Source organism: Myotis nattereri (genome assembly GCF_964212035.1).
Source record: "Myotis nattereri genome assembly, chromosome: 1".
NCBI lineage: Eukaryota > Metazoa > Chordata > Mammalia > Chiroptera > Vespertilionidae > Myotis > Myotis nattereri.
In genome coordinates this window covers 17,212,602-17,234,534 of record NC_138075.1, presented here as the reverse complement: position 1 = coordinate 17,234,534, position 21,933 = coordinate 17,212,602, and positions in this window count along the sequence as shown.

The following is a 21,933-nucleotide window of genomic DNA, read 5'->3' as shown; positions in this document are numbered from 1 at the left end:
AGACTCAGAGCTCCACTCTCTAAACTTGACCTTGAGATGGATAGATTAGCTACAGAAGCCCAACTCCCTTGGGTTTAGCAACTCTTCATTTATGTTTCTAGTCTTGTGCTCCTGCTGCCACCTCCTTTGTGATTTGTCTGCTTCAGAGTCCTGTCCAGTTGAGTCATTTTCTCTATTATTTTCTCTGTGCCTGAGTCCCTTGTTTTAAGTGCTATCAAGTAAAATGAACTCACATTATTTTTTACTTATTTCTGAAAACTCATTTGGTTTGAAAAACAAACCTAATATTCATCTCCTACATGGAAAATAATAATCTCTCATCCTAAAAAAAATAAATAAATAAAAAATAACCCTAGCCAGTTTGGCTCCGTGGACAGAGTATCTTCCCGAGGACTAAAGGGTCATAGGTTTGATTCCAGTCAAGGACATGTACCTGGATTGCATGTCCAGGAGGCCACCAATAGATGTCTCTCTCACATCCATATTGCTCTCTCTCTGTTCTCCCCCACCCTTCTACTCACTCTAGAAATCAATGGAATATATCTTCAGATGAGGATTAACAAGAAAAACAAAAGGTAACTAAGGAATGAAATTCAGTGAAGAGAAATGTTATGTGATTGGTCTCTTCAGACATTGTTGCCGGTCTGAGAACTGTTCTCTATTTGATAATAATGGAGATTAGCATGGAATGGTGCGGTGTCGATAAACCAAGGGCCTCTTCTTTCTGACAATCAGACTGACTGAAAATAGCCAAGAGCTGAGTAAATTGAGATAGCCAGGCAGAATATCCATACCCTCAAATTCCTGAGACAAATTTTAAAAATCAGCAAGAAATATAATAACTACTAGCAACTAAATAAGGGTATGACAATGCAATCAACTTCTGAAATTAATGATTGGGAGTGGAACAGAAGATTCTGGAACTGCGTGGTAGTAATAAGATACCACTGCTTCCCTGGCATGAGTAGAAATAAAAATACATAAATGTTAAAAAATGATTGTTCCATTTTAAGGGATTAAAGATTCTTCGTTTATGACTGTGATATAACTTTATATAGAGTGTTCTGTTGATATTTCAGCATTTCCTTTGTTTGAAATGATACTTCATAAAACACAAGATACAAAAATTATTAAGAAAGATTATGTAAGGACTAGATCTGTGATTAATTGAGAAGTTTTTATATCACAAAATGCTTGTCTAGATGGTCTCTGAAGTTCATTTTAATTTATATACCCTAAACTATGCACAGTGTCAGTTACAAAATTCTTGCATACAAAGAGTTGCCAAAACTTTACACAATTCAAAAGCAAGTCCTTCCAAGCTGAAATTTTACAAAGCATATCTCAGAGGTAATGATATATTAAATAAAAGGTTACTCTAATAATAATTTTTTTGCCAGCACAGCTTCAATGCCATATAAATGTTTCCTATTCAATTACCTGCTCACATTTTTCATCTTCACTGATTTTGCAATGATCAGAATATTTCTCTTAAACCCACTACATTAATCCACCAAAGTGCTTTTTTCATTAGGTGATGAAGTTTCCCACCCAGAATATTGCCAGAGAGGATGATGACATTTTCTATTGTTCAGCCTCTAGACTGTTCCTTGTGAGGATATTTTTATTCCCTTGCCCTCCTGTTATTTAAGAAGCATAAGGAGTTCATTGTGCAGAAGGAAAAGCTGGAATCAACTAGAATCAGATTCCTTGAACCCTGCACACGGTCCTTCTCTGACTATCCTCAGCCCCTTGCAGATTTACTTAACTAATTACATTTACTTAAGGCAGGGTCGAGCTAAAAAAAAAAAAAAATGTGACAGAAAAGAAGAAATCCACATATTAGCAGGCATTGGGACACCAAGCAAGGAAGAAGGAAGATATCAAAAACTCCTGGAAGAATGTTAATGACTGAGAAGGATACACAAAATCCCTTGAAAAACTGAATTCAGTTTGACAGCCCCTTATACCAGAATGCAGGCAGAGTCCACTCATTTCTTTGATTCAGCTTTCATGTTGTTGGTTTCTTCTTTTGTTTATTACATTACCTTATGGTATCGATGACATAGTATTCACTGCTTTGCCAGGAGCATCATTAAGGTTCCATCCAAAGAAGGAATTATAAGCAATTGCAACAAAGTGTTACTCTGGATTGGTACTGAGAGCAAGGAATGCTATTAAATGAAGGGAAGTAAAATATATCTCTGTCTTCAAAAATATTTTCTTTTTTCCTCTTAGGACTCCTATATTTCCATCATTATTTTTTTAATATCTCATTGGAGGTTTATACACCTCAGCCTTTTGACAAAGTTTGTGAGTACCTGCTGTGGGGGCCAGGTCAGGTTTGACCAACATATTATTTTTAGATAGCAAGAAAGGTGGGGGAGTAGCACCATTGAAGCCTGAAGTACTGCATGATCTGTACTATAATATAGTTTACACTAGTTTTGTTGATCAAACAGTTCCTAAAGTAACAAGTATTTACTGAGCTACCTATTGGAATGTAGACTACTATGAGAAAGAACTCTCTCTATAAAAAATAAATGTTAGCTAAGAGAATGTGATTAAGATAGTGACTCAGTGCAATGGAGGTTTTTAAAAGGGAAAGTTCCACAAGAGTTAAAACAGAATTTTCCTTGGACAACAGTGAACTAGGCCTTGAAATAACAGGCAGAGTTCTGGGCAGGCACTGCTTTTGGATGTTGTGGGTGGGTGGATACAGAGGAGGGCAGAATGAGAAAGGCAAAATGGTCAGGGAATTCAGTAATGATCCTCTATAATAATAAAAGGGTAATGTGCTAATTAGACCAGACGTCATTCCAGATGAAGCCCGGGTCCTGGGTGCCAGAGGGAAGCCAGTGCCAGCAGCCAGGGGAAGGAAGGCCTACTCTTGCATGAAATTCATGCATTGGGCCTCTAGTAATAATATAAAAGAGGACCTGAAAACATGGTCCAATAGTAGGTGCTTATTAAAGGCATAAGATATCTTTAATTTCAAAAGGTATAGAGTGCCTTACAATTGCCAGTTGGTAATACCATTTGTTCAATTGCTCTGGCCTTTGCAAACAATCTTTAATACATTTAATTTTAGTACCTCAAGATTCATTACAATGCAACCCCTAATCCATAGGATTTATACCATATATATATATATATATATATATATATATATATATATATACATACATACATATATATATATATATATCCATCCCACATTCAAAGGCTGTTAAATTGTGTTGTTTACCCATATCTTCAGAAAAAAATCACTTCTACTGTCATGGTAAACAACCTGCTTTCCTATTTATAATGGTCTGGCCCTCTAGCAACTTCAGCGCGAGATTATAGCTAATTTGCCTAAAATGTCAGGTGGTCATAATAATCTGGCCACTCAGTGTAGTGTCTTATATAGACCACCCACTTATATTAAGGGACTTTGCCAATCTATTGACCACTATTTCACAGTGCTCAAAAGATTATCTGACACATTGATGGACTCAATATTGTTCAAATTAATAAAAACATTCGTCATTCAGACTGTACAATTTTGAAAATTTTGTTTTGGAAACGTCTTGCTGGTTTAGAGAAAAAGAGTCCAATGAACTAATTATATAACACTCTATAATTATAAGATAGATATTAAAAGCATCATGGAATTAAAGCAGTAGTATATTTACTTGTGTTCGACCTGAGTTTTAATCACTGACCATTAGAAAAATTACTTTTAGATAAAAAAAAACACAAAAGAAACTTAAGGTCTGTTTGCTTAAACATCTTTTGGGTGATTTAAGTTTTTAAGATTATTGTTGTTTTTATTTCCCTCATTTTTAATAGTCAACTTTAGGCTCCGGACAAAAATCTCAACATTTACAACCAACCTTTTGCAGGAAGGCCTAATATTGCAAAGTTTATCATTCATTTTGTGAGATTTAAGAGTTGTGGACAGTTTGAATTAGGTTTTGCTAGAAAAGAATCAGTGGGGGAAAAAAGAAATTAAATTATTTGTTTTTTAAAGAAAAAGTGACTTTCCTCCTTCCAATAAAACTTCTAAAAGTCAATCCATAGGACTTTGTTTTCAAAACCAGACATTAAAAATGGCAGATATAGGGCTGTTGAGGCAATGACTGGAAACAGAAGATAAAAGGAATCGAACAAAATAGGAACACTTCTGCAGGAGAACTGGCAATAAAAGTGTAATAGGTCAGGTCGAGGGAAACATCCATCTAAGAGTTGTGTGTGGCAGGTTTATTGGGGGAGGTGCTCAGGAAATAAGGAGGATGAAAGAAAGCAAGATTGGGCAGGAGGAAGGTGAAGTGCAAAGCTGTTGAAAAAGAGGTCTCAGGCAACCCCATGGGGAGTCATGGATCAGGCAAGAACCTTCAAAAGTTGTCCCACTTTTAGGCCAAGGGGCCAGGCCCTGATACAGCTGGATGAAGCAGTCCTGAGATCAAGACTGTTTCTGCAAAGGGGCATTATGGTGGGTTTGGCTGAGGATAAGAATGAAGAAGGCCTCAGCTGAAAGACCTTACTCAGCCCATTCCACCACGAGCTTAGGCAATGACTCAATTTTGGCAGAGAATCTGGGCCACAGATCACAGCATCCACAACAGAGTATTTTATATTATTGGAAAAGATAATTACAAAACACTTCCTTTGATTTTACTCAGGAAACTAGTGCACATGCCAGTAAAACACATAAAGTCAGGACATGGTGCTTCCTTAAAAAAAAAAAAAAAAAAAGATAAGAGAAGAGAAGAAAAAGCAGCATGGTGTAGTGAAAAGGAATGTCACAATGGAAGTGCCTTCTATCTAGTTTACCACTTAAGAGTATTTGAAAATTGCCTGCCACAAAAGTGGTCCAAGCTTATTGGTCAACATAATTAATGCATTAGGTATTCAATACCTACGCTCCTTTTTAAGTTAATGGAAATAATTTCCTATTAAAACAATAGCCAAATAGTCTCCTTCGGTTACTTGGTTGGAACTTTTGTAGCTTCCTTTCTGTAATGAATGATGTTTTCCATGAAAAACAGCCCATGCTACTGGAGGACTTCTAAAGCCTTCTCAGAAGGGAAAGGGAGGAATTTTTCGAAGGAATTATTTTTGGTTGTCTTCAGGCTCAAGTTAAATTCCCAGACATGCAGAACTCTCTGAGTCAGTTTGGTTTCAAACTGGACACAATAACTTAATTGCTCTGTGACCAAAATCAGGCTCCTGGACCTCTCTCACTCTCGGGTTCTTGACTGCAAAATAGTAAGAACCTTTCAGGCTTATTGTGTGTCTTTAATTATATTTGTCTGCAGAGCTAGAAGAGTACTTGGGAAATTTTATTAATAATTATATTGAAGTGGGAAATTCCCATTTACACAAAACACAGAACCTAGAAATCATAAAGGAAAAGTTTGTGTGTGGTACTTTTTTTAACTTTGCAGAGAGCTTTGACTTATAAAACAACAACAACACACATATTTGTAACATTTCAAAGAAGGCTAATGTTTTAAATATATCAAAACATGTTATAAAAAACAAGGCCAAAAAAACAATTTAAAAAATGGGAAAAGGACATACAGATGTGGTTCCAAGGCAACAAAATACAAGTGGTGTGTAAACATATGGAAAATGCTTTTATTCGCGTTGTGTTATTTCATGCCTCTATGCCAGAGACACTCTTCCTCCTGCTAAATTACGCTCTTCCTGGTTTTTTTTTCCAATAAAATATCCTTTTATCCCTTAATGTACAGCATAGGTATGATGTCTTTTAGAAGCTGTCAGACCAGATATCCTCATATTTCCAAAGGGGCTTCTGTTACTACATTTTACAAAACAATGAGGCCACACTCTGCATGTTTGTTTCTCCACTAGATTGCCATTTAAGGCTTTGACTAGTAGGACTGAGCTAAAATAAAGTAAGATCATTCTAGGTAAACATCAGGTGAACTAAACTGAATCTGATGAAAAAAAGAGCTGTAATTGTACTTGTGGGAAGGAACTAATATTTATTATTTACTTACATGCAAGTCGTTGTGATTTTCCTAAACCCTTCCCAAATTTTTAATAGTCTCTTCATTAAACTTTCCTTAAATTACCCACTCGGTGGAGCCATCTATTTTTTGCCAGAACCCTACTGATATGCAGTCTCCTTCCAAATTAATGACTGTGCGTTTATATTCACGGTAATTACGAAGCTGTGTTAAATTACTAATGTGGTTTGTCCAACAGTTCTTTGGTGTTCAGAATTGAGAGTATGTCCTCAATTGCTTTGTTTTGTATGAGAAACTTTGTTAGAACTCATTTATAAGGCAGTTCACACTTCTCTCAGGAAAACATTGTGAAAAAATGGTTACTTTTATATTCTGCCATATAAGGTAGACGTTATGGAGAAACCACATCATCATTCCCCTCACTTTTTGCAGTCTGTCCTTTGACTGTTCTTATTCTCTTCTACCACCCTCCAAAAACTCAGATCTTTATGTATTTATGAAGAAAGAAGTAGTTATCCATCAATTTATTCATTTAAAAGCCATTTCCCCATCTAATTTAAATTATTGGTTATATAGACTGAGATTCCTTTGTTTCTCAGAATTCTGAATTCCCTTTTTAAAGTAAAAAAAGTTGTATTTGAAAAAAGAATAATTTATTCCAATGCAACATTTCTGTCAACAGTCAAATATTGCTAATATTTGAAGAGAATGATTGATGTAGAAATAGAGAAGAAAATTGTATTTACATTGATTATTTGTCAAACTCTAATTATACATCTAAATTTAGACAAAGAGCTTTCATTGTTTCTGAAAGTTCTAGGTGAGAAAATCTGTCCTTTATCTGGTTGATGATGTTGCAAATGGATTAGTAATGCTAAAATAACAATATTATAAATTATCAACAATAGAATTAGAACAAAAAGTAGGAATGATTTATTCTAGGTTATAAAATAACTAATTAGATTTGTTTCTTTAGTGAAAGGGAATTAATATTATTTAATCACATTTTACTAGACATCGTTTAGTATTTTCACACATGGTACTTCATTTACTCTCCAGAACAGTGGTTCTCAACCTTGGCTGCACTTTAGAATCACCTGGGAATCTTTTTAAAATCCTGATTTCTGGGCCTCATCCTCTGGAAATTCTGTTTCTTTGTTACAAATGTTGTGGCCTCACCCCATAACAAAGAAACAGAATTTCCAGAGGATGAGGCCCAGAAATCAGGATTTTAAAAAGATTCCCAGGTGATTCTAATGTGCAGCCAAGGTTGAGAACCACTGCTCCAGAACCATCAAGTGAAAAGGTATTGTTATTTTTCTTTTGCTGTTGAAGAAACTATAGCTCTGGGAGATTTTCTATCTTGTCCAGACAATCAGTATAGGGCAGCTCAGTACTTGAATCTCAAACTCTATGTGTATTGGTGAAGATAGCATTACTAGCTGTTGTAACAATAACTCCCAAATCTTGATGCTTTGACACTATGCATATATACTGTAATTACATTTGTCTTACACATGGAGTAGGGCAGGGAAAGAGAATGCCTTGCTCCATGTAGTCATACAAGATCCCTAAATAGGGGGATCTGTATTTAATACATGGCTATAAGGTCAACCAGGACATCAATATCAGTTGGCCAAAGGAGATAAGAGAGAAGGGGAGAGAAATAGAGAGGTTTTATGGGCAAGGCCTGGGTGATGCATGTCAAACTCTTTCACATTCCCTTGGCCAGAATTTAGTCATATGGCCCTGGCTGGTGTGGCTCAGTTGGTTGAGCATCATCCCATGCACCAAAAGGTCACCAGTTAAATTCCCTATCAGAGCACATGCCCAGGTTGTGGGTTCAATGGGAAGCAAACAACTGGTGTTTCTCTCTCTCCTTTCCTCTCTTTCTGAAATAAATAAAAACCTTAAAAAATTAGTCATATGGTCAGACCTAAATAAAAGAAGGCCTAAAACATGAGATTAGGTGTATTCTCAATAGAAAAGAGAAATGGATGTGATGAACCACTACCTAGTCCCTTCCATAACAAGTTAGGATTTTTTTTTTTTAAGATTAAATCATACTAGCCTCTCATCCTTCCAGTGACCATTAACTTTCCTAGAAAACTGTGAATTGCATTGATGTGTAATCCCAATATTTCACAGCACTGGAGTAGGTCTACAGAACAGTACCAGAATTTGGGTCTTTAAGAGTCTCTATGGCTGCTTTATAGTTTAGGGAAGAGCCTCACTTATGATATGGGCCTTGTGCTTGTTATCATATTAACTTTGTAGGAGTGTGCAATAATGACTAGTATCATTGCCAACTTTATCTATGACTTATAATTTTTAATTACATTTGTGATAATGTTATCTAGGAAACTTTGACCTACTTCTACCCCTCCCTCAGCATAAGGATTTAATTTTTCTTAAGAATTAAAAAAGTTAATCACTTCCTTTAACTAATTCAACAACTTATTAGAGTGAATATGTTAGATTAGAACTTCTGAATTGCTACCTTTTTCTTACTAGTGTATATCAATGTTCATCATGAAAACAGGATCACTGTTTAAAAAAACAAACAAATGTGATAGAAGTCCCTTTCAATGGAAACATCAACAATACAGCCTTATCAAATACATTTTCATCTCATTTATAATACAAACATACTTTTTTAAAAAAAAAATTATTAAGTTATTATGTATGTGTCCTTATCCTGACATTACCCCACATCCCTCCCACTCATACCCTCACCCCCCTGTTGTCTGTGTCCATTGGTTAGGCCAATATGCTTGCATAGAAGCCCTTTGGTTGATCTCTCCCCCTTACCCACATCCTCCCCTACCTTCCCTCTGAGGTTTGATGGTCTGATCAATGCTTCTCTGTTTCTGGATCTGCTTTTGTTCATCAGTTTATGTTGTTCATTATATATGTCAGAAAAAACATCAGGTTTAAGAATTATAACTGATAAATCAGCAATTCTTGATCCTACTAGATTTAATAAACTTTTTTTATAGATATACTGGATATTTTCCATATAAAATGCATAATAATGATTTAGGTTTTTTGACCAATGAAAATTTCAACTATGCCCAGAAGAGACAATGATCATTCAACGAATATTCTAGAATTAAGATTTAGAAGTTGGAGTTAGGGTCTGAAAATGAATCAGGAATCAGAGAGTTTTTAAGAAGTTTGACTCAAAATTACTGAGGTAAGCTTCTACAATATCAGAGGTTTTTATTTTTTCCCAATGTCTAATAAATGACCACCTAAACATTTGCTTGCTTAACCACAGAATTAAACAGGTTTCCTCTTACAGTCATATTTTTACAGTAGAAGATAATAATGAATCAACCAAAAGAAAGCATTGTGTTTAATTTCCTAATGCTCAAAAAATTTCTTTAGAATTCCTTTTACAATATTCTGATCTTAAATAAATTTTTGGCATGCGTTTCTTTACATAAGCTTGCTGTTGTCTATGTAGGTAGGTAGAAATACTTATTTTAAAGTACATTTCAATGAATGTGAAATATAAAAAGACTAAAGACTGTTCAAAACTTTAACCTCTAAAAATTCTGAAGGACAAAAAATAAACAGGCAAGCTACTGCACCTACAGGAATACCAGTTTTCAGAGTCAAATATATGTGCAAATTTTACTTGGTTTATTTCATTCTAGAGGAACAGAAAATGCTTCATCATGAACAGAAATTATTTTATAATAGAACATTCATCACTGATATAATGCAAGCCCCTTCAGAGCAGACCAAGCACATTGTTACTGACAACTGAAAGGAGACTTTTGAAAGGACTAAACCTGAAGGTCATTTTGGCCTTTCTTATTTTCTAAGACTTCACAAAAGCACAGAAAAATTCCAACCATCATTCTTCCCTATTATGTCTACATAAATTAAGTCAGAAAGCTGATGACTGCACCTGTCGTATGAATTTCAGTGTATTTAAATAATATTAAGAACATTATACCATCCTCTCATTATTTATTTTTTTTTTTGCAATTGCTAACAAGTAATACAGGGCTTAACAAATTATTAAATAGAAATGAGTAATAACAGGACAGTTTATAATTGGACAGTTTATATAATTATCTTAAAAAGAGGTCAGCAAACTATAGTTCCTGGACCAAATCCTATAATCTACCTGTTTTTGTATATGTCAAGAGCTAAAATATTTTTTTACATTTTTTGATTAAAACAAAAAAAAAGAATATTTCATGACACATAAGAATTATATGAAATTCAAGGTTTTTTAAAGCTTTATTAAAATATAGCTATACTCATTTATTTACATATCATCTATGTCGTCTTCTGCATAAGAATAGCAGAGTTGAGCCTGGCTTGTGTGGCTCAGTGGTTGAGCACTGACCTGTGAACCAGCAGGCTATGGTTCAATCCCTGAGGTCAGGGCACATGCCCCGGTGGGGAAGCAGCGCGTCAATGATTCTCTCTCATCATTGATATTTCTATCTCTCTCTGCTTCTCCCTTTCTCTCTGAAATCAATAACAATATATCTTTTAAAAAGAATGGCAGAGTTGAGTTTTGACAGACACTATATGGCCCCCAAATTCTAAAATTCTTAATTTTTGACCCTTTCTGAAAAAAATTTGTTGACTTCTCATCTAAAGCATAGTGGAAGTTAGTGCATTTTTCATTCAGAAAAAAAAAGGTTCAGTGAAAATATGTTTTCTAAGACTAGTGTAATATGCATGGCACTGTGTACCCATGATGATATAATTAAGAATGAGTTTGCATTTTACATAACTGCTTCTTGTTGAGTCTTAACAACATTAACCTGGTAATAAGCCTGGTCCAACCTGATAATAAATTCCTCATATCTTCAATTTCTGAATCCTGGAGGAAAAATAAACGGGTAGAGGACATGAAAGGAAATAAAGTCCTATAGATTGTATCTATAATGAGTCACAGAAAAAAATACAAATATCATACTAATAATATAAAAGAATCAACACATTTCAGGTGGTTGTGATACCTTTGTAATTAACCTGGTTATTAATAATAAAAAGAGAGCAAAGGGAAGATAGATGCATGCCTAGTAAAGTTAGGGTGACATTGGGAAGGTATGTGTCAGTCAGTCACACCTGAGAACAAAGGTTGTTAGCCACAGTGGGCAAGGCCACTACAAGAATGTGAAATTTGGGATACTTAATTTCCTAAACAAAGGAACTTACTCTCTTATCACTTGTGTGCTCTTGGTTCCTCTTGGTGTATTTCACTTGATTCCTGGCTTGTGGGGTTCACTCGCTCCTGCTTCCTGAAATTTGCCCACATGGCCCAAAACCATATGGACCCCCCACACAATGGACTAGTGGACTGTAACCAGCCTGATGATGAGCTGGACCCGAATGCAACATGGAGTGGAAACTCTGGACACTGGCTTTGCTTTTAACTCTACTGAAACCCCAGTTACACTACTCCCAGGATGGATTAAGTGAAATGTGATTTTAGAGACCCAGGAATGGAATTTCATGACAATAAAACTTTCTACCATATCCATCTTCCTGTGAGGGCTTCTAGAAATACTTATTCCACTACTACCCCAAGAACCCCACTCCCACTAGCAACGGAGAGAAGCCTCCCAGGCTCTTCTCTGATATCAGTTGCATTTTTCTTTTTGTTTATAAACATTGCTGATTTAACACAATGGATATATATTTTATGATAGCGACAACTTGAAACCTTTTCTTAGGGGGATGTGTAGCATATTAAATGTGAGGAATGGGTATGAATTTTATAACTCAGTGTCTATAGTGACATAGGAATACAGTTAAGGAAAATCAAATGAGATAACACCAATACATAAGAATCTGAATAAAGCCTGGATCCTCTGTGGTTCTGTGATGTGGCTAAAATATCTTCATCTATCACTGAAACCTATGACTTCCAGTGTTAATTTAGACTTGTTGACAGTTGTGTGGGAGGAATGGTGTCAAAAATACAGCCATATACTTTGCACCCTTTAGTTAAATGTCACTCACATTTTCTAACATGAGCCTTTTATTGACTGAGATTTCACCTTAGAGGCAAAGATTGGCAGCCCAGAAAGCCTGGGTGCTTTCAATTGGCTATTTGTTTGATGCAGAGTCAAATAAATGCCTGAGTCCATCAAGAGATTTCCAAGTGCTTTTGAATGTTCAGGGTACAAATAAAGCTTTTCTTTTGAAAGGACAGAGAGTATAACTTCATGTTATAAGACCTACATCTATTTCATTAGAAGCACCATTTTTCAAATGGTTCCCATGTAGATTTTTTAAAAGGGGAATCCTGGCCAACATTCTCACACAATTGTTACCATTAGTTTATAAAGTGAATTGTTGCCTCAGGATATTTTTAAGGAATAAAATCTGTAAAGCAAGTGAGATACTACATCCATCTAAAAAAGCTATAGACAAAATGTGTTATGCATTGTGACAAATTCTGATGTGGATTTTAAACAAGTGACCCCCAATTTTCAGTTCCTACATTCTTGCTATTGTATATTCTGGGAATTATAGGTAAATTGTCTCAAAAAAAAAAAAAAAAACCACAAAAAAAAAACATTATTTACATGAATAACCATAGTGAGAGCAAAAAAATCTTTTCTTTACATTTTAAACATAAGCTAAAATATTTTGCATATAAAAGGCTAAAAATTAAAGTTCTGAAAAATTGGGCATACAATACATTTTAGCTTGTTATTATAAAATATCTATGTCATTATCATAAAATATCTATGTCCTTATATATAAAACCCTGGGTCCCTCATGACCAGAGGTTCAACCAACTGGAAGTCAGTCCTGCAATTAGCGCTGGGTTGCTGTGGTGACCCAGCGCTGAATGCTGAGGGGGCTGCGAATCAGGCCAGGAGAGAGGCCTGAAGAGAAAAGCAGGGTCCGATCCTTAGCCTCTGTGGCATCTGTTGATCAACACTTGACTCTCTCTTTCTCTCCAGCAGCTGTGCCTCCATTTCTCTCCAGGCCTCCATGGGGACTGCTCCTGATCAGGCCCACCTTTCTGATCAGGTCCCATTGATAGGCCTAGAGATGCTGACTGGCATAGAAACCGACCACTCAGAACCAAATCTGGGTGAACTGTGAGGAGCCAATGGCTGCCTAGGAGGTGGAGCTTTTGATGCTGACTGGCATAGAAACCGAACAATTAGAACCAAATTGGCCAGCAGAGGAGGGCAGTTGGGAGTGAGATCAGGCCTGCGGGGAAGGGCATTTGGGGGTGAGATGAGGCCGGCAGAGGAGGGCACTTGGGGGTGAGATCAGGTCAACAGGGAAGGGCCATTGGGGGCAACCTAGCCAGCAGGGGAAGGCAGTTGGGCAGGACCAGGTGGACAGGGGAGGGCACTTGGGGGAGAGAGATCAGGCCGACAGGGGAGGGCAGTTGGGGACAATCAAGCTGGCAGAGGAGCAGTTAGGCAGGCCAGCAGGGGAGTGGTTAGGGGGTGATCAGGCTGGCAGGCAGAAGCGGTTAGGAGCCAGCAGTCCCGGATTGTGAGAGGGATGTCCAACTGCTGGTTTAGGGCCTAAACCGACAGTTAGACATTCCCTGAGTGGTCCCAGATTGGAGAGGGTGCAGGCTGGCGAGGGACACCCCCTCCCCCCCCCCCAGTGCATGAATTTTGTGCACCAGGCCTCTAATATATATATAATCACCATCTCAACCTTATTCTGCCTAGCTGAGTTACAGAAAGAGAAGTTCAATCCAAGCTTTTATAATTTGTCTTGGATCATTTACTAAGTATTTTTTTTAAATATGTGATTGTAGTTTATGACTAAATAATGTAATAAACTCATTGGAATTGTTTTATCAAATAATGTCTTTTATTTCTAAATATATCAATTTTGAATGTGTTACTCCAAAGACATATTTTGTAGTAGATTTCTACTGTCCTCACAACCACTTTTCCATAGTGATATCTCATGACACCTTTTGCCTGTAGCTTTTAAAGAAGCATACAATATCTTCCTTGCTTTAATGTCCATGGAGACCTTTGGTCCATATTTAATAAAAATTATTCTCTTCTACAAGATCCGGGCCCTCACCCATTTACCAACTTGGCTACCAAAGCAAGAATGGCTATTATTGTTAATATAGCCACATGCAATTTTTAAACCAATAAAATATGATAGTATTTTAATGTATTAATCCTGCAGACTAAAAGTACAAATAATTGTGATGAGTTATTTTAACCCAGGTACATTTTCTATGCATGAACCTTTGGACAGGATCAAATTCAAGGTTCTTTGGCATGAACCAAATGTCTCCGTGGCTGTTTTGGATAGGACCAAATGTCTGCTAATTGGAAAAAGCCTAGTACTGAGTGAAACAAATATGAACTGAATTGATTTGTAGAAGAAAACCACACCAATTACATAATATGCATTTACCAGAACACATATAAATAAAATGAAGTGCACTGTACACACGAGAATGATCACATATAGGAGAGGATAACAGGAGGAATATGTGTTTTGCAAAAAGAGCAAATGAATACATGGAATGAGAGGAGCCTAATGCAAGCCGTTGATGACAGTATTTTGCTGGGGTCCAACCCCAGCGGGTCCAGTGGGTCCAGGGGTCCCCAGAGGTGTGGACGGAGTCGGCGAAGAAGGAATGACATGGAGACAGCGTTCAGTTGATCAGCAGCCTAGCCAGGATCTCCTGCCAAGTTCTGGTCTGGATCTCCAGCGAAGTTCTGGTTAGGATCTCCAGCCAGGTTCTGTGTCTATGGTCTCTTGCTAGGTTCTCCAGCCAGGTTCTCCAGGTTCTCCAGCCAGGTTCTGTCCAGGTTCTCCAGCCAGGTTCAGTCACCAGGTTCTAGTCAGGTTCTCTTGCCAATTTCTGTAGTCAGGTTCAGTCCAGGATCTTTTGACATGTTCTCTCCAGCAAAGTTCTTCTGTCTCTGGTTCTGTGTAGGTTCTGTCTTCTAGGTTCTGTCTTCTAAGTTCTGTCTTCTTAGTTCTGTCTTCTAAGTTCTCTGTTCTAAGTTCTGTCTTCTAAGTCCTGTCCTCTAAGTTCTGTGTTCTGCTGTCTTGTTACATCTGTATTTATACCAGTTGATTCCAATCCTATCAATCTCTATTACAAAGGTTAGGGCGTTTCTTATCTCCATTCCAGGGAGTAAAGATTATGTAGCTTAAGCATGATTGTTCGTAGTTAAAGTGATTAATTACCCACCTGGCACTTAGTTAAGAGGTTTTATTCCCTCCCTAACTTCAGGGGAAAATCCCTACCTGGGGAAGCAACCTTTCTCAGAGACCTTGGTTAAAACACATAGTGCCAAGAAGGTGAGCAAACATATTAAGAACAGTATGCCATATATGCCAGGTCCCTTGAAACAGCAAGCATGGACCGGCTCCCAGGAGTATTTTATCAACTAAGAATTAATAGTAGCTCAGGCTTATACACTTCAGAACCAATAAATAAATACACAGAAGCTAAGATGATTTATCCTGTCTTATTGTAGCAAATAGAACATTACTCAAGGGCTCTGATCAGAGAGGATGTGGTCAGAGTATGGGTGCTGCAATGTCATCCTTAGAAGCTCTGAAGGCTGAGCACATGGAAATGCACAACACCAGAGCCTGGACAAGAGACAGGTAGGGACTTACTATTACATACATAATGCTATCAGAATGCAATGGGAAGGCACCTTTTTTTTCTGAAAGCAAAAGCAAAATCAGACACAACTGAACACAAAAAGAGCTGCAGATCACCTTACCTGATTAACTTCAGCCATGCTCCAAACTGATTCCCTATGGACATAGGATCAAGGGGTTCCAGGCTGTATGTCTGCTCCCTCTGAGATACTTTTAGGTTGTGAATTATCTCAGTTAAATCAGTGATTCATGCATACAAAAGTAGATGTTGAAGTGTTTTCTTTTAACTTGCCTTTCTAAACATTTAGGAAGAATAATGTATTCATTTCTGAGCAACTTAGAAATGAAATGTAGATTTTGCCAATGCACCTGCTTCATTTCCGCATCGTTTGTCAACAAATGCAAGCAGCATTTAATCTTTAATTCCATCGACATCTATTAATTGTTTTGGCCTGACACTGAGCTGGGTGCTAAGAATATGGCTATGAGAAAGTTTGGGTCTTTTTCCTTGGGGAACTCCCAGATATAAATATTTTTCATGTATAATAAATAGAACCAAGGCTGTAAACAGAACGGGAAAAATAAACAAAACAGGAAAATCTGAGGACCGGGAAAGGAGAAGGAACACAGCAGATAGAGCTGCGCATACAAAGACAGAAGTTTGAAAGAGTTTGGCTCTTTAGGTATATTGAGAATTTTTTCTAGCTAGCAAGAGGAATTGGTACTTAGAAGGGAGCCAGGAAAGGGTGTAGTAAGTGCAGTTGAGTGTGGCTTATAAATTATTTCAGATGCCATGATCGTGGGTGTAAACATCATCAGAAGAACACGGAAGAAGTATCTCAGGTTCTTCGCAGAGAATGACATGATCCGTTTTACATTTTGAACAATAACCCTACCAATGAACCCTTTCCAGGTTGAAAATTAGACTATCGTACAAATATGGGCAGAGTGTCAAATAAAAAATGCATTTCATCTGTAGAGAAAAAGAATATACTCCTATGATTTCCCAACTCACCTCAATTTTAATTCCCTTTAAAAATGTGAATTTGGAAATCTGCAGTCTCATGGACATATCCCAAATCTTAAATATTTATTTACCAAGCCATTCCAGCTCAATATGTGGTGTATCTCTCTGCTCTTCAATTACAGGGCTTGTTTCTGCTGCCACTCATTTACTTGCTGTTCTTGTATTGGTTTTGAAGTTCAGAAACAAAATTAGGTTCTTATGTTTACTGAATAAACCCAACATGTCCTGGGGTGCCAAGAAGTTTGAGGATATCTAGCAAATTTTTTATTCCCCTTCCTCTAATTTCTACATTGAAAAAATAAACAACAGGAGTGTAGAATAGACAGTTTACATTACAAATACTGATCATTTACTGTGACAATTATTATATTTATTTTATTAAAGTAAGTTTATGCTTGAAATGTTGGGGAAATCATAGGATATAATAAACGCATTAAGAGTAATCGATTCTTTCCTCTCTGGTAATTCCTCTTGTATAAATCATTCCTGTCTTGGTTTTATGTATTCATGTATCTTACAAAGTAAAATTTTATTTCACTTATAAATAACACAGACATTTTCTCTATTGTAAAAAAACTATAAAGCATAATGTTTTATGGATGCAAAGTACTCTATAACAATGATGTTCTCATTTGATAAACTCTGCAGCACAGGGATTATGAACATGAGCTCAAGAGCCAGATTGCCTGAGATTTAGTCTCCACTTGACCACTATTAATATGTAAACTTGACCAAGTTCCTTAACCTTTCACTGCCTCACTTTCCACATATGAAAACCAGGAATAAAAAGCATACCTACTTCATAGGGTTGTTCTTCCAAATAGATTGTTTTATGGACATAGAGCAAAAGAAAACAATGTCTAGAATATGCCATATGTTATATAAATAGTAGATATTATTTATTTTTATTATCCTATAGGGTTAGACATTTGGATCATTTTTAACTTTATGGCCTTTTCAATAATGATATGCTTAACAAATTTGAGTATAAATCTTTCTAAGAATATCATAGTCAAATGATTTGTGATTTTGATATATACTGCAAAATTGCCTTCCAGAAACATTATAAAATTTATACTACCATCTGTCAGCATGGGAGAGACAACTTAATAAGCATTAAGATACCCCATAATTAAGTAGAATGTATTTTATTGGTAGCAAAAACAAATATTTATTTTTTATTGGTTAATGAAGTCTTTTTTTCTTTATTAAGTTATTACATATGTGTCCTTATCACCCCATTACCCCTCCCCCTGACTCCCATTCATGTTCTCACCACCCTTGTGTCTGTGTCCATTGGTTATGCTTATATGCATGCATACAAGTCCTTTGGTTGATCTCTCCCCCTTACTCCCTCCCTCCCATACCTTCCCTCTAAGGTTTGAGCATCTGATCTATGCTTCGCTGTCTCTGGATCTGTTTTTGTTCATCAGTTTAAGTTGTTCATTATAATTCACAAATGAGTGAGATCATGTGATATTTATCTTTCTCTGACTGACTTATTTCACTTAGCATAATGCTCTCCAGCTCCAAAATGGATAAAGGACTTAAACCTAAGATAGGAAACCATAAAAATATTAGAGGAATCCACAGGCATCAAAATTTCAGACATATGCTGAAGCAATATTTTCACCCATACAGCTCCTAAGGCAATAGAAATTAAAGAGAAAATAAACAAATGGGACTACATCAAAATATAAAGCTTCTGCACAGCAAAAGAAACCATCCACAAAACAACAAGAAAGCCCACTGCATGGGAGAACATATTTGCCAATTTTATCTCAGATATGGGTTTAATCTCCAACATTTACAGGGAACTCATACAACTTAACTAAAGGAAGATAAACAACCCAATCAAAAAATGGGCAATAGACCTAAATAGATACTTTCTGAAAGAGGACATAGGGAAGGCCAAGAGACACATGAAAACATGCTCAAAGTCACTAATCATCCGAGAGATGCAAATCAAAATGACAATGTGGTACCATCTCACACCTGTCAGACTGGCTATCATCAACAAATCAACAAATGACAAGTGCTGGCGAGGATGTGGAGAAAAAGGAACACTTGTGCACTGCTGGTGGGAATGCAGACTGGTGCAGCCACTGTGAAGAACAGTATGGAGTTACCTCAAAAAACTAAAAATGGAACTCCCATTTGACTCAGTGATCCCACTTCTAGGATTATATCCCAAGAAACTAGAAACACCAATCAGAAAGGATATATGCACCCCTATGTTCATAGCAGCACAGTTTACAATAGCTAAGATTTGGAAACAGCCTAAGTGCCCATCAGCAGATGACTGGATTAAAAAACTGTGGTACATTTACACAATGGAATACTATGCTGCTGTAAAAAGTTTCCTATTTTTAGAATTGCTTTTTCTTTGTGAATTTCTTCTTTAAGACACATTTTTAAAGTTTTAATATTTTATAAATGATAATGTTTAATTTGTGTTATTTATTGCAAAAAAGTCAACCAGTTTTTTGGCTTATATTTAAATATGAGTTGAGAGCATCTGTCTCATACTTTTTGCTTATACATACTTTTTAATACAGTGGGGCCTTGACTTATGAGTGTCCTGACTAACGAGTTTTTCGAGATACGAGCCATCTCTCAGACGATTTTTTGCTTTGAGTTGCGAGCTAAAATTGGTGTTACAAGCCAGCTTCAGACACCCCACCACTAGTTGGTGCAGCGAACATCACAGTGAACGCCACAGCATCAGCTCAGCATCACGTGTCATTGTAATGGTGAAAATTGATTTGACATATGAGTAATTTGAGTTACGAGCTCCGTCACTGAACGAATTAAACTCATAAGTCAAGGCCCCACTGTATTAATCTTATTTTATTGATTTAAGTGCTTTTCTGGCATATTGTGATCATCATCTCATTTTCATTTCTCTGGGTCATCTGTTTTTGACCATCTCTTGAAAATACCATACATTTGTTTTGATCCAATCCATCTTCTAATAGTAAAATGTAACCCATTCACATTTATTATTTTAATTAATTAGCTCTTGAATCTGATACCTTTTTTGTTGTATAATACATACCTTTCTATTTATTACCAGCCTCTTAATTTTATAATTAATATAACTAATGTCTGTCCTCCCTGTTCTCTCTGTAAGAAATTGTACTGTTAGTGTGGTTATTATGGTTATTATTAATTAAGTCTATTTTTACCTAATTTTAAAGTTAATACTGAAGTTTTTACTAAAACTTCTTTAGTTTCCCTCTAAAACACCTATAAAAACTAAAAGCAATTCTTTCCAGACAGTGAACTCTGGAATATTTGAGGAATGTCTACTACCCATAAGGTACAATCTGGCTGCCACAGGTATAACTTACAAAACAGATTATAAAAGGAAAAGGGAGTGGGAAACATTATGTACCTTTCTGCATGTCTGACTGACACAAAGCTCAGATCTTGAGCCACTGGGGACATTAGGCAGCTGCTCATTGAAAATGAAAGACAATATTATAGACATAAGCAGAGAGAGTGTTGCTTCTTTAGAAGAAAGAGAACAGATGGAACTAAATTGTCATTTATAATTTAAAAAAAATAACCTAGTCAAGAGGAACAATGGAGATATTGCAGGAACCCTAACTAGTAGCAGTAAAATCGTCACACTTCTAGGTCCAAAGAGTCTGATCATGAGAAAGTGAAGGAGAGAATGTTGGATAGAGCACAGACATGTACAATTTTATGTTGTTGTTGACAAAAGTTTACGGTGGGTATAAAGTATAGTAGTAGTCAATAGTGGCAATTACTGTGCCTAAACATATTCATCCTTTTGTACAAACTAGCTTGAAAAAGCTACATTTCCAAATTATCATGGAAGAAACACTAAATGTTTTTGTTATAACAAGTTTTAAGATATTTGGCCTCTATGCTAAAGGATAAATGTGTTTTTTTAAGACAATATATTCTGCCTCCAAGGAGATGGAATCATAAAACACATTAAAAGTGAGAAAGTTACGAAGAATCAGAGCTCTGAATTTGAAGCAGTATATAACTTGATTTAGTGCAAAAAATCTAGTTGGAGTGCTTCATTGATTTCCAAAAAATCTAGTTGGAGTGCTTTATTGATTTCCAATCAATATGACATGTACAGCATGAATGTGTGCCATTGAGGCCAATAAGATTTATGAATGATCATCAAATGCAGTGGATTGATCTTTTTGGGGAAAGCTGGGAGAAGGAACCACCTCGCTTGAAACCTTTTAATCTCCATGACTTCATTCAGAAAATTCAGATCTCATGTAATTAATCACCAGGGTCTTTTATTAAGGATAGTCATCTTCATACCTTCCCATATTGATTTGCTAAATCTTGTAGGCAAAAAATGAATGACAGTGATTACGATGAAAATGATAATAAAGCCAACCATTTAATGAGTCCTATAAGTACCTCATTCTGTGATAAGTGATTTATACATACTGCTGAGTTACACTTTATAATAATGTTATTAGTGTCTCCATCTCACAGATGAAGAGAATGCTGTGAGAGAAAGTAATTCATGATGACATGTTTATAAAGACATTGATTTGGAGTTAATAGAATAAGTTGATGACAAACACCAAGATTTCAATCTCTTAGATAAATTACCTCTTGGTACTATATTTATGCCATCTGTTTCTCTCTCCAAACAAGTTTAGTTGTACTTATAGAGAGGAGACTGCTATTAGCAAAAGTGTACCTTCTTTAAGTCCCTGGAAAAGACCTATTAACTAGGTAATATCTCCATTCTATTGCTAATATGGGGTTGGTCTTTCACAAAATTGGTAGGGTCCCTTCCGTAGTCTTTATCTAATTCACTTTTATTTTATTGAACCATAGCCTACTTCTTTAAAAAAAAAATCTCTTAAGGAAGGCTGGAGTATTTTTAATAATATATTATTTTTTAAATAAATCTTTATTGTTCAGATTATTACAGTTGTTCCTCTTTTTTCCCCCCATAGCTCCCCTCCATCCAGTTCCCACCCCACCCTCTGCCCTTACCCCACCCCCACTGTCCTCATCCATAGGTGTATGATTTTTGTCCAGTCTCTTCCCACACCCCCCACACCCCTTTCCCCCCTGAGAATTGTCAGTCCACTCCCTTTCTATGCCCCTGATTCTACTATATTCTCCAGTTTACTCTGTTCATCAGATTTTTTTTTCAGATTTTTTATTCACTTGATTTTTAGATTCACTTGTTGATAATGTGTAATTGTTGTTCATAATTTTTATCTTTACCTTTTTCTTCTTCTTCCTCTTCTTAAAGAATACCTTTCAGCATTTCATATAATACTGGCTTGGTGGTGATGA